This window comes from Octodon degus, unplaced genomic scaffold (genome assembly GCF_000260255.1).
Source record: "Octodon degus isolate 3935 unplaced genomic scaffold, OctDeg1.0 scaffold00115, whole genome shotgun sequence".
NCBI lineage: Eukaryota > Metazoa > Chordata > Mammalia > Rodentia > Octodontidae > Octodon > Octodon degus.
In genome coordinates this window covers 7805510-7816808 of record NW_004524691.1, presented here as the reverse complement: position 1 = coordinate 7816808, position 11299 = coordinate 7805510, and the positions used below count along the sequence as shown (strand labels likewise).

The window sequence follows — 11299 nt, the reverse complement described above, 5'->3', positions numbered from 1 at the left end:
GCTGTCTCAGTGTACCCTGGGGGCAGGGCCGGCATGGCACACTGGGGATTGAACTCTGGTCCCCACATCTGCCTAAACAGGCACTTTAATCCATTGAGCTATTTGGCTGGCCCTAGTATTGTCATTTATTAACTTACATGATCTGATAATATTTAATTGAGAAATAAACCAATCATTTTTGCATGGAGCAAGATTTGGCCTTGCACTCCCTATCACATTTATGTCATTTTAATCTTGCATCTTCTATTCCTTTTGGTAAGTATTGCTATATCAATACAAAAGAGAAGTTATAATTATAGCTATATGTCTTCAGACAAACAACCACTCCTCTATTTCACTACAGTAATATATATATATATATATATATATATATATATATGTATATATATATGCATAGGTATTACTCAATGGTTATTTACTCATAATTATTTTCTTTTTAAGTTACAAGGCCACCATTGGTGCTAGTGTGGTTCTTCCTGAACTTTGTGCCTTAGTTGCATCAGACCTCTTCTCTTATTAAAGGACATCGTCTCAGAAATATAATCTAACCTGTCTGAATTTCTGCTGGATGGGAATTTACTGGTCATCTATACTCATTCTGAAGGTATCAAATTAGAATTGTGGCTGGGGGTATAGTTCAGTGGCACAGTGCCTGTCTGGCAAGCACAAAGTCATGATTTTGATTCCTGGTACCAAAACACCCAAAAACCCAACCGAAACAAAAAAAATAAAGTAGAAGTGTAGTGAACTATTTTGGGTTTTCAGGAGGAAGGGTGAGGAGGAGTCTGCAATCAAGCCTACTTGCCTAAAATTTCTTTCTCTTTATTGTACAGAAATTTTCTCTGATATCCCATTCCTTTTCTAAGGTTTGGTGGCTTACACCAAAAACGTCCACCATAAGAACAACTTTGGGAAATCTCTTTTTGATCAAGGGAGATTGTTTCTATAATCTCTGCTGTGATTAGAATATAGTTAGGCACATTATGGACATTCTCTCTTTCATATAACCTAAGGTAGTTGATGCTATCTATGGGGATGGATATATATGGCTTTGAAAAACATATCTGGGGGGCCGGGGAGATGGCTCAGTAGTATAAGTGCTTCCCTGGCAAGTGCGAGGGCCTCAGTTCAATCCCTGGTTCTGCTAAAAAAGAAAAAAAAAAACCCCACATATCTGGAAGCAAAAATATGGGGCGCCTGGGCCCATCTAGAACTATGAAGCCTGACTTCAATTTATAAAATACCCAAATTACAACTTCCATATCTCTTAGATAATAAATATAACTATACTGTGGTACATCAGTTCACAAACTTGTACCTTTCCATGATTCCAGTTGCAAACAGAATTGGAAAACCAAATCAAATTTCCCTGTAAGATCAACATTGAACCTAGTCAGTGAATTTTATTCAATTCTTGTCCAATTAAGTTTGAAGCCAGAACTGTAGAAAGAATTATGTGTGTGCACACTGAAGTAATGGTGATAGGTGTATACCCTGTAACCATGACAGGAGGAGTTAATTTGTGATGCTATAATAAAATACCTGAGACTAATTTATAAAGAACAGAAATTTATTTCCCATCATTCTGGGTGGGCTTTTTTAAATGGCACCTCCTATGGTAGAAAAGATGGAAGGACCAGAAAGGGGGGTGGGTATCAATGCTGTGTCCTGAAGAGGGAGGGAAGGAGATGGGAGGGTGAGGAAGGCAAGGACAAAAGGCACTGGGTACTTCCTTTGACATCTTTTATAAGGCCACTAATTCTGTACTTATCACTTCATAATGCCCCACCACTTAGTACTATTATACTGGTGATTAAGCTTCAACATAGAATTTTGAGGAGACATGTTCAAACCATAGTAGCTACTGTTCAGGAAATAATTGGGAGAGGTTACTATAAGATGGAAAATAGAGGCAATATTTTGTCTGAAATGAGCATGAAATAGGTTACAGTGAGCTTCCATGTCAGGGGGTAAGGTCAAAAAGTTTCCATAGGTCAGTTTGGTTTCAGCCTTTTCTCTCTGGTTGCCCAGAATCTCAGGGGGTCCAAGAGGTGGCAGTTGGTGGGGTCAACACCAGAATATAATGAAGCCATCATTTTATAAAATGGCCACCAGAGCCAGGGAAACACCACTCAGTGGCACAATGCCTACCTGGCAAGTACAAAGTACTGAGTTCGATTCTAGGTACCAAAAACAAAACAAACAAACCAAAAAAAAAAAAAAAAAAAAACCACCAAAAGCCCAGCTAGGTATAGAGATTAAAAGTTTGCTCTTTTTCTGGCTCTTCTTGTCATTACTGCTTTATATCCTATCAGAAAAAGAAGGGGAAAAAGGACAGAGTCTATATGTTGTGTATTAATAGTATTAGTAGATAGCAAATAATAATAATAATAACAACAACAACAACAATAATGTTTCCCATAACATAGTATTTATGAAAATGAGTTCCTAGAGTTAGTCTAAACAGAAAAGTCAAGAAAATATGGTTCTAACAAGATTTTCTTTCTGTTGTTGCTGCTAATGAGAGTATCCTTCTTATTAAACCACACATCTATACTGAGAATGTAGTTTTAGACATTTTCTTGAAGTCTCTTTCATATTTTCAGACAGTACTCTGACATTCATATTAGAAATAACAACCATCCTGTCTGCTTAAAGCTTTCTTCTTTTCAAAGTTTAAACTGCTTTCAGTTTGCTTATTACAATTTACGATATCCTTATGAAGTAAGTACTCAGGCTGGGTTAATACAGATTCCATTCTGGCCTCCTTAGTGGAAATCATATAAGCTTTGAGTGAATTGGGTAGGGGTTTCACATCTTAGCTCCACACTGCTAGATGTATGACCCTGGCAAGTTACTAGCTCTGTGAAATTCAACCTCCCCATTGTTCACCAAGTCTGATCTTTCCCATAATTGTCCTGGAGAATGCCTCAGTGGATAAAAGGCAACAACTGATGTAACATGTTGACCACAATGAGCACTCAAGAAATGCAGTTTCCTTGCATGTCAGGCTTCAGAGTCACATCTATCTTTTCATATACAAGCTATCATCAGATTAGATACACTTGTTAAGATTTTTTGGTTTTTATATGTGATGGTTCTGATATTGGAGACCAAACAAAAGGGATTATGATCACATAAAATGCTTAAAGGCACCAACAGTGTAAAACCACAAGCGCATGAACTGTGATAAATTGGACTTTATCGGTGCAGATGACCTTCCTGAACCCACACAGACCACAGTTCATCAAGATTACTATTATAACACTGAGCTGCACTTTAAGGAGTCCAATTTCGGTAATTAAAATTTTATAGGGCATGCACACTGGCATTCTGTCAGCATTCTGATAAGCTTTTATTAATGACTGCATCGGGCCTGGAATACCCTCTCCTAACATTCTGCTACCTGGGAGAGGCTTTCATCCTTATTGTCAAGTATCCTGTTATTCTTGCATGAGGGAGGGATACTAGGAAAAAAGACAGTAATGAGATTCTGTCTTGTACTATGATTGAGATTCTTAGCAACAGCCAGTGCAGCCCAGTCTTTTAATATTTTTTTTTTTTTTAAATGCTGCCTTTGAGCTGGTTTCCTCCTAGATTTCTGGGCCTCTCTTCCTTCTCTCCTTCATCTACTTCTGCTCAATATCTTTTTACAGCTTACTTCACAGAAGCTTTTTCCTCCACTTGTTCCCCAGATTTCTTCTTTCTCATCTCTTCCTACATATGCTTTCCTAGGATAGTTTTACTCACATCCACATATTCATTAAAACTCTTACCCAGATATTTATGGCTACTAAATCTGTATTTCCAGACTTTGTGACCAACCTAGTGTCTCTGCATTCCAAATTCCTATAGGGACTTCCAACTCATTGTCAAAAAAAAAAAAAAAAAAAATTATTTGCTTTAAATTTTTCTTCACTTATTCAGTCTGAAACATGTAACAGCATCAGCATTTATCCAAATCCAGAGACCCAAGAGTCAACACTGACACCTCCCTCTGTATCCACAATGAATCTCTCCATAAAATTTGCTAATTCTATCACCTTTTTGATCTCTGAACTGTCCTTTCCCTTTTGGTCACTTTCCAATTATGAGATGGACAAAGTGATTAAAAGTACAGGCTGTGAGTGTCACTCTTCTGGTGACTTCTTACCAGCTATATGACTCAGCAAGGGCTTCAGATTTTATATGCCTTAGTTTCTTCATCTATAAAATGGTGATAACATCTAATTTATCATTTAGACCAATTAATGTTTGTTACATGGACCATGGAGGGTCCTCCATGTAGTTTTTTTTCAATTTTTTATTTCTTCTCAGCTTGACTAGCATTGTAATTGAGAATGCTGTCCCCCCGCCCCCAGTTAGTATACTTCAGTTTCTTAGCTCCCCTGCTAACAGCTGCTGTTCCAGTTCCACTTACTTGTTTCTTAGAAACAGCTGGTCACTGTGATGCATGCCTGGTCCCTACGATGTATATTGTAAGAACCCCAACTGACAAGCCTCTGCCTCTGTGCTTCCCACATGCTTGTCCCACATAAGTCCTACACCACCAGAGATCAGGGCCTGATATTTTAGGAATGATCCCAATCAGAGCCCATCAACATAAAATAAATCTACCTCCATACCCTGGTGTTGTTTCAGTGTTTCTGTTTGCCGCAGCGATGTGTTTTCACTAACCTAACTGCCCATAATAATTGTCACAGAAGGCTTTCTGAACATAGATTGCCAGATCCCATCCCAGAAAATTTCAAGCTACCAGGTAATGCTGACTGCAGCTCTGAGGTCTGTATCTTAAATCCTCTGACAGCCTAGTTTTCCTGGCCTGCAATCTTCCTACCCTCACCCCACCCTTCTGTATAGTGTTGTCAAAACTAATTTTAAAATCTTATACAGTCTTTACATACAAATTGCTTGAATTTTCTAGAAATTGCTCAGCACATCCTATGTGGTAAGATATAACTCTAAGTATTTAACATGAATTAATTTATTTAAAACTGAGAACAGCTCTGTGAGAGAGATAATCTTATGTATATGTTAGAGAGGAGGAAGCCAAAGCTTAAAGTGTAAGTACCTTCTCCAACACTTAGCAGTAGTTAAGTTTCAGAGTCAGAGTTTGAGTCTAGATCCCAGCCTATAGCTCCGGAGTCCAAGATCTCAGCCCATAGCTATGGAGTCCAACATTTTTTTTTTTTTTTTTTTGCTATTTTAGGGAAGGGTCTACAGAATGTTCATGGTCTCACTACTATATCGGACTCGTAGTGATCTGCCTGTTTACAACCTCCCAAGAGCTGGGATTACAGGCGTGTGCTACAATGCCCTGTCTCAACTGCTGGCTCAGCGTGCCCTGGGGGTGGGGCCAGCACGGCAGGCCCGGGGATCAAACCCCTAGCTCCCTGTGCCTGCTTGCAGGCACTTTAATCCGCTGAGCTATTTGGCCAGCCTTGGAGCCCAAGATCTTAACCACTGTATTAACCATTTTTCTACCCCTACTACTTCCTGACTAAAAATGTCTTCCAAACAGAAACACAAGCTCCAGAATTTAAGCCCAACCCTTAGAGTGACCTACTCAACCCCTAAGGTCCCTCTCTTACTTACTACTTTGTTCCCAGAACTCCAGTCACTACAAACTGTCTTGTTAAGTATATTTTCTACTTCATGAAATAACAATACCTCCCTGTCAACCTCTATTGGGCAAACTTGGCTGAAATATTACTTCCCCTGAATTTTTTCCAGATATTCCCCACCAATTATGGATTAAGAGCCTTCCTTTTATGGAAGGGTTCAATAGCAGACAAAAGAAAGCATTAAAAAAAAGCACTGCTAAAGATAAATCAATGAGACCTAGTTTATGAAACAAAAAGAGTTCTGATAGGTCATTCATCCTAGTTCAATGAACTCCAAGTATGATAAACTCAAGTAGGTCTACTAAGATATATTATAATCAAATTGTTAAAATCCAAAGAGTATAAAAGAATCTTGAAAGCAGGGAAAAACAATTCATTAGGTATAAGTGAGCCTCAATAATATTTTTTTTTCTAACTTAAAGATTTATTTTTGTAACTTTTTGAAACAGAGAAAATGACACACTCTTGGGGAAGTGGGGTGGAAAACAGGCCCTGCTAAGTGGTCACGACAGCACCTGGAGTTGAGGCCTGCCTAGGAGAGCAACACACTGCCATGCAGCACAGAGGACAGCTACTGTCTGAGGCTCGGCAGGTTGTTCCCTCACCATGCAAAGCCGCTATAGGTCCAAGTCATAAAAGTCCTCCAGCTCATCGTGATACAAGTCCTACTTGTCCTCAGAGTCAGTCAGCTGGTCGTCCCTACCTGCAGACAAAAGCATAAGCAACATCTTGCCCAGCACAAAGGTGACCACCTCCTCTTCATCGTTGTCAAAGGGGCTGCTGTCCTCTCTTTCCTCAATGAACTCCCAGAAGTGGTTCCTCTGTTGGGCCCGGTATCTGCTTGATGTTCCCACTTTCTGTCTCTGTGGCTCCTTTCCATGGCCATCAGGGTACGCATGCTTGTAAAAACAGTTCCCTCAAAATGGGCAGCTCCCACAGCCTTCACCAAAATACCTGCATGCCTTGTTGCTCATTGCCTCCTTGTATTTCTGAATGAGTTTCTGCTTCTCTTCTTTCTCTTCCACCTAGTACTTACTTGGAATGACAAAGTTAGATGTGATCCGGCATTCGGGGCAGGATGTTATGATCTTGCTCTCAAATTGCTTAGCACTCCTGCACTTCCGAATACACTTGAGACAGTAGGTGTGGCTGCAGTTGGAGAGGATGCCAAAGCAGCGCTCACTGGGGTTGGCTTTCTCATACACCATCTCCATGCAGATGCCACACACCATGTCTTTTCTGTGCTGCATGGCAAAGGACAGCTCCATGTCTTCTCATGGGCCTCGATGCAAGATTTTAAGTGCTGGGACCTCTGGGCTGTATCCACCGGGTGCAGGACCTGCAGCCTGCACATGTCGCAGGCGTTGCCATGCAGGTACATACCGTTCTCCCCGTGGCGGCACTCTCCCACAGTGGTATAGGGGCACAGCTGCTTCCTGGTCTCTATTGCAGCTGGCTCCTTCTTGGACTCAGCCTTGGGCCCTGGGCCCTGCACGGGTCCTCTGCACACGCAGGAGCAGTGTGGCCGCAGTAGGGCTGCCCGGGCACAAACTCCATGGCATTCACGCAGTCCTCGGACCCTGCCCCCACCGCAGGGAAGTTCCCATTTGTGGACTCAGCCTCTCCCGAATTCACCTCCACAAATGGTCCAGGGACAGAGGAGAGACTTGAGGCAGCGGCAAGGGATGGTTCTGCAGTTTTATCAGTAGTAGCTGCTTCTTTCTGCTTCAATGGCTTGCCGTGCTCATATCTGCAGCGGTCTCCATACACACAGCACCCTCGCTGGAAATACTTGTACACTACACCATAGGGACTGTCAGAAAGGTCATGTGAGTAGCAACAGTTATCTCCTTCACAAACCCCATGCATGAAATACCTTGCTTCCCCATTCAGGAACATGTTCTTGTTGCTGCTTCCTGCTGCGGTGGCTGCTGCTGCTGCACTCGGGTAACAACAGCGTGCTCCAAGTCTCATGGACCTTTTGCTTCTTTGCAGGTGGTTCAGGAGCAACTTCCCTTTTCTCCTTTAACTGCTTGCTAGCTTTGTTGTAGGCAGCTGCTGCATTGGGGATTCATCATTACCTTGAGGAAGCCAGGAAGATCACCAATCCAACTGCTACTGGCTACCGGATAAACTCCTGTTCTCTATTCGAGCCTCAATAATATTAATAGCTAATTTCTCATTAGAAATCCTGGAGATCAGAAGGGAATGAGAACACATCCATTGGACTGAAAGGAAGAATGTTAAGAAATTCTCTATCCAACAAAATTATCCTTCAAAAATTAAGAACTAAGCTATTCATAGAAAATAAATTGTCAGATGAAATCCTACAAAAACAAAAAATACTAAAGGCAATCTTTCAAGCTGAAACAAAAAAGACCTTAAATAGCAATTTAAATCCACAGAAACTGATGAAGAACATCAATAAATGTAACTAAATAAGTGATAGATAATAGAAACATTTTGTTTTTCAGTTTTTTATATAATTTAAAAGATAACTGTATAAGGCAATAATAGCACAGAGAATGATGGGCAAGGAAATGGAGATACACTAGTACAAAATTTTTGTACAGGGTTGACATTTTGAAATTTTAAAAGCTATTTTAAACTTATTTTATTGGCACATTTTACATCTACACGATCATATGCATCATAGAGAATTTGTACCTTGTACATAATGTATCATGACTCTTCTTTTTCCCCAATACCGTCCCCTCCCTTCAACCCCTCTTCCCCTTCTTACTTACAAAAGCTTTGTCTACATTTTTTCCTTCCATTTTTTCTTTTACCTTCATTCCACTCCTCCTTCTTTTGTTTCCCTTCCTATGTAATTATTTTCTCCCTATTTTGCAATACCTATTCCACACTTTGGTCCTTATTTACTTTTCCAGTTTCTCACACCAGAGAAACAGTACAATGTTTAAACATGTGCGTCTGATTTATTTCACTTAAGAGTATATCCTCAAGGTATATCCATTTACCCAGAAATGTCTCAAATTTATCTATCTTTATGGCAGGGTAGGACTCTAGTCTAAAACAAACAAATGACAACAACAAAAAGAAACCCACCTTTTTATCTATTCACGGGTTGATGAGCATTTGGGCTATTTCCAAGACTTCGCTATTACAAACTGTGCCACCATAAACATGGATGTGTATATATCACTGTGGTTTGATACTTTTAATTCTCTCAGGAAGATTCCAGGAAGGGACACAATTGGGTCAAATGGAACCTTTACTTTTAGTTTTTTTGAGGAATCTCCACATTGATTTCCATAGTGGTTGCATCAGTCTACCTTCTCACCAATAGTGGATAGAGGTTCCTTATTCTCCACAGCTCTGCCAGCATGTTATTGGTTGGTTTTTTGATAACAGACATTCTTTCTGGAGTAAGATGGAATCTCCGTATTTTAATTTGTATCTCTTAAATGACTAGTGATGTTGAACTTTTTTTCATATATTTATTTGACATTGTCACTTCTTCAACCGAGAAATATCTATTTATTTCAGATCACCAGTTTTGAAATGGCTCTTTAAATGTAGGCAGGGGGGTCTGATTTTTTTGAGTTCTTTATATATTCTAGCTATTGGTCCTTTAGCTAAGGAATAGCTGGCAAAAAAAAAGTTTCCCCCTCTGTGGATTGCAGCCTCAGTCTGTTGCTAGTTTCTTTTGCTGTGCAAAAGTTTTTTAATAAGATGAGATCCCAGTTCAGTTTTTTAAAAACAGGATCTCACTATGCAGTTCAGGCTGCCTTCAACTTGCTATGTAGCCCAAGCTGGCCTTGAACTCACAGTGATGCTCCTACCTCAGCCTCCTGAGTTCTGGGATTACAGGCATGAACCTGTAATTTCAGTACCCAGGTTTTGTTCTTTGTAATATTTTCTGTTCAATAAAGGTTTTGTTCACAAAGTCTTTGCCTAAATCTATGTCTTGAAGAGTTCTACCTATTCTATCTTTGAGGAGATTTACTGTTTATGTAGAACCTGTATTTTGATCAGATGGAAACACAGAAGAAATGGACAGATTCCTAGATATATATGAATTGCCAACACTGAGTCAAGAAGACATAAAAATTTTAAATAACCCAGTATCAGTCAAGGCAATTGAAGATGTAATTAAAACTTACAAGTAAAGGAAAACAAGTTCTGATAGATTCACTGCTGAATTTTATAAGAAATTTAGAGAAGATCTAATACTACTACTCCTTAAAATTGCTAATAAAATTGAAAGGAAAGCAATACTCCCATACTCATTTCTGGAATCAAGCATTACTGTGATACCCAGAGAAAGACCCAACCACAAACGTGACCCAATCTCCCTAATGAACATAGATGTAAAAATTCTCAATAAGATACTGGCAAATAGAATGCAGTAAGTCATCATGAATATTATATAATATGAACAAGTAGGATTCATCCCAGGGATACAGGGATGGTTCAATATATACAAATCAATAAATGTAGTACATTATATTAACAGAGCCAAGGACAAAAACCACATGATCATTTCAACAGATACAGAAAAGGTATTTAACATAAACAAAGTTCATGATATAAGTACCTATTCATGATAAAAACCCTACATGAAACCAGAATAGAAGGTCTTTATCCCAATCTGAAAGAGCCATTTATGATAAACCAACACCCAACTTCATACTAAATGACCAAAATCGGAAAGCTTTCAATCTAAAATCAGGAAGAGGGGCTGGGGAGATAGCTCAGTAGAATAAGTGCTTGCCCGGCAAGCATAAGATCCTCAGTTCAATCCCCAGTACTGCAAAAAATAAATAAATAAATAAAATAAAATCACGAAGAAGACATGGTATCCATTCTTATTCAATATAGTTATGAAAATGTTAGGCAGAGTAATTAGACAAGAGAGAGAAATAAAGGAATAAGGGTATGAAAGGGAGAAGTTAAAGTATCATTATTTGTGGATGACATGATATTTTACAAAAAAGACCCAAAAAACCCCATCAAAAGACTTCTGGATTTAATCACCAAATTCAGTAGTGTATCACTATGCAAAAATTAATAACGTTCTTGGACACAAATAACAAGCTCACTGAGAAAGAAATTAGGTAAAGCACAACCTTTACAACAGCATAAAAAAATGAAATACTTTGGAATTTATCTAATAAAGTCAAAAAAATCTTAAAAATTACAGCAAAGACATTAAATAGGATATGAGAAAATGGAAAGATATCCCTTGTTCTTGGGTAAGAAGAACCAATATAGGAAAAATAGCCATACTCCTAAAATTGTTATATAGGTTTAATGCAATCCAAATCAAAATATCAGAATTAGTAAAAACTATCTTCAAATCCATGTGGAATCAAAGAGACTTAAAATAGCAATAGCAATTCTGGGCAAAAAGGCAGGACAGGGACAGCATAATCCCTGACTTAAAATTATACTACAAAGCTACCATGATAAGAACAGCATAGAACTAGCAAAAACAGATTGGAGGCTCAATGGAACAGATTAGAAGATGCAGAAATAACTTTAAACATATTCAGCCACTTTGTATTTGACAGAGGCCAAACAGCTTCACTGGAAGAAAAATAGCCTCTTTAATAAATCGTGCTGGGGCCAGGGAGATGGCTCAGTGGAATAAGCGCTTTCCTGGCAAGCATAAGGGCCTGAGTTTAATCCCCAGTTCCACAAAAAAAAAA

General features: G+C 39.1%; 1 protein-coding gene and 1 pseudogene across 1 annotated transcript in view; both read right to left on the bottom strand.

Moving 5' to 3' along the window:
• Ppm1l (protein phosphatase, Mg2+/Mn2+ dependent 1L) overlaps positions 1-11299 on the bottom strand; it is a 357536-nt gene that overhangs the window by 26589 nt on the left and 319648 nt on the right. The gene's annotated exons all lie outside the window — the stretch shown is intronic.
• On the bottom strand, positions 6242-7496 carry LOC105743313 (annotated as a pseudogene).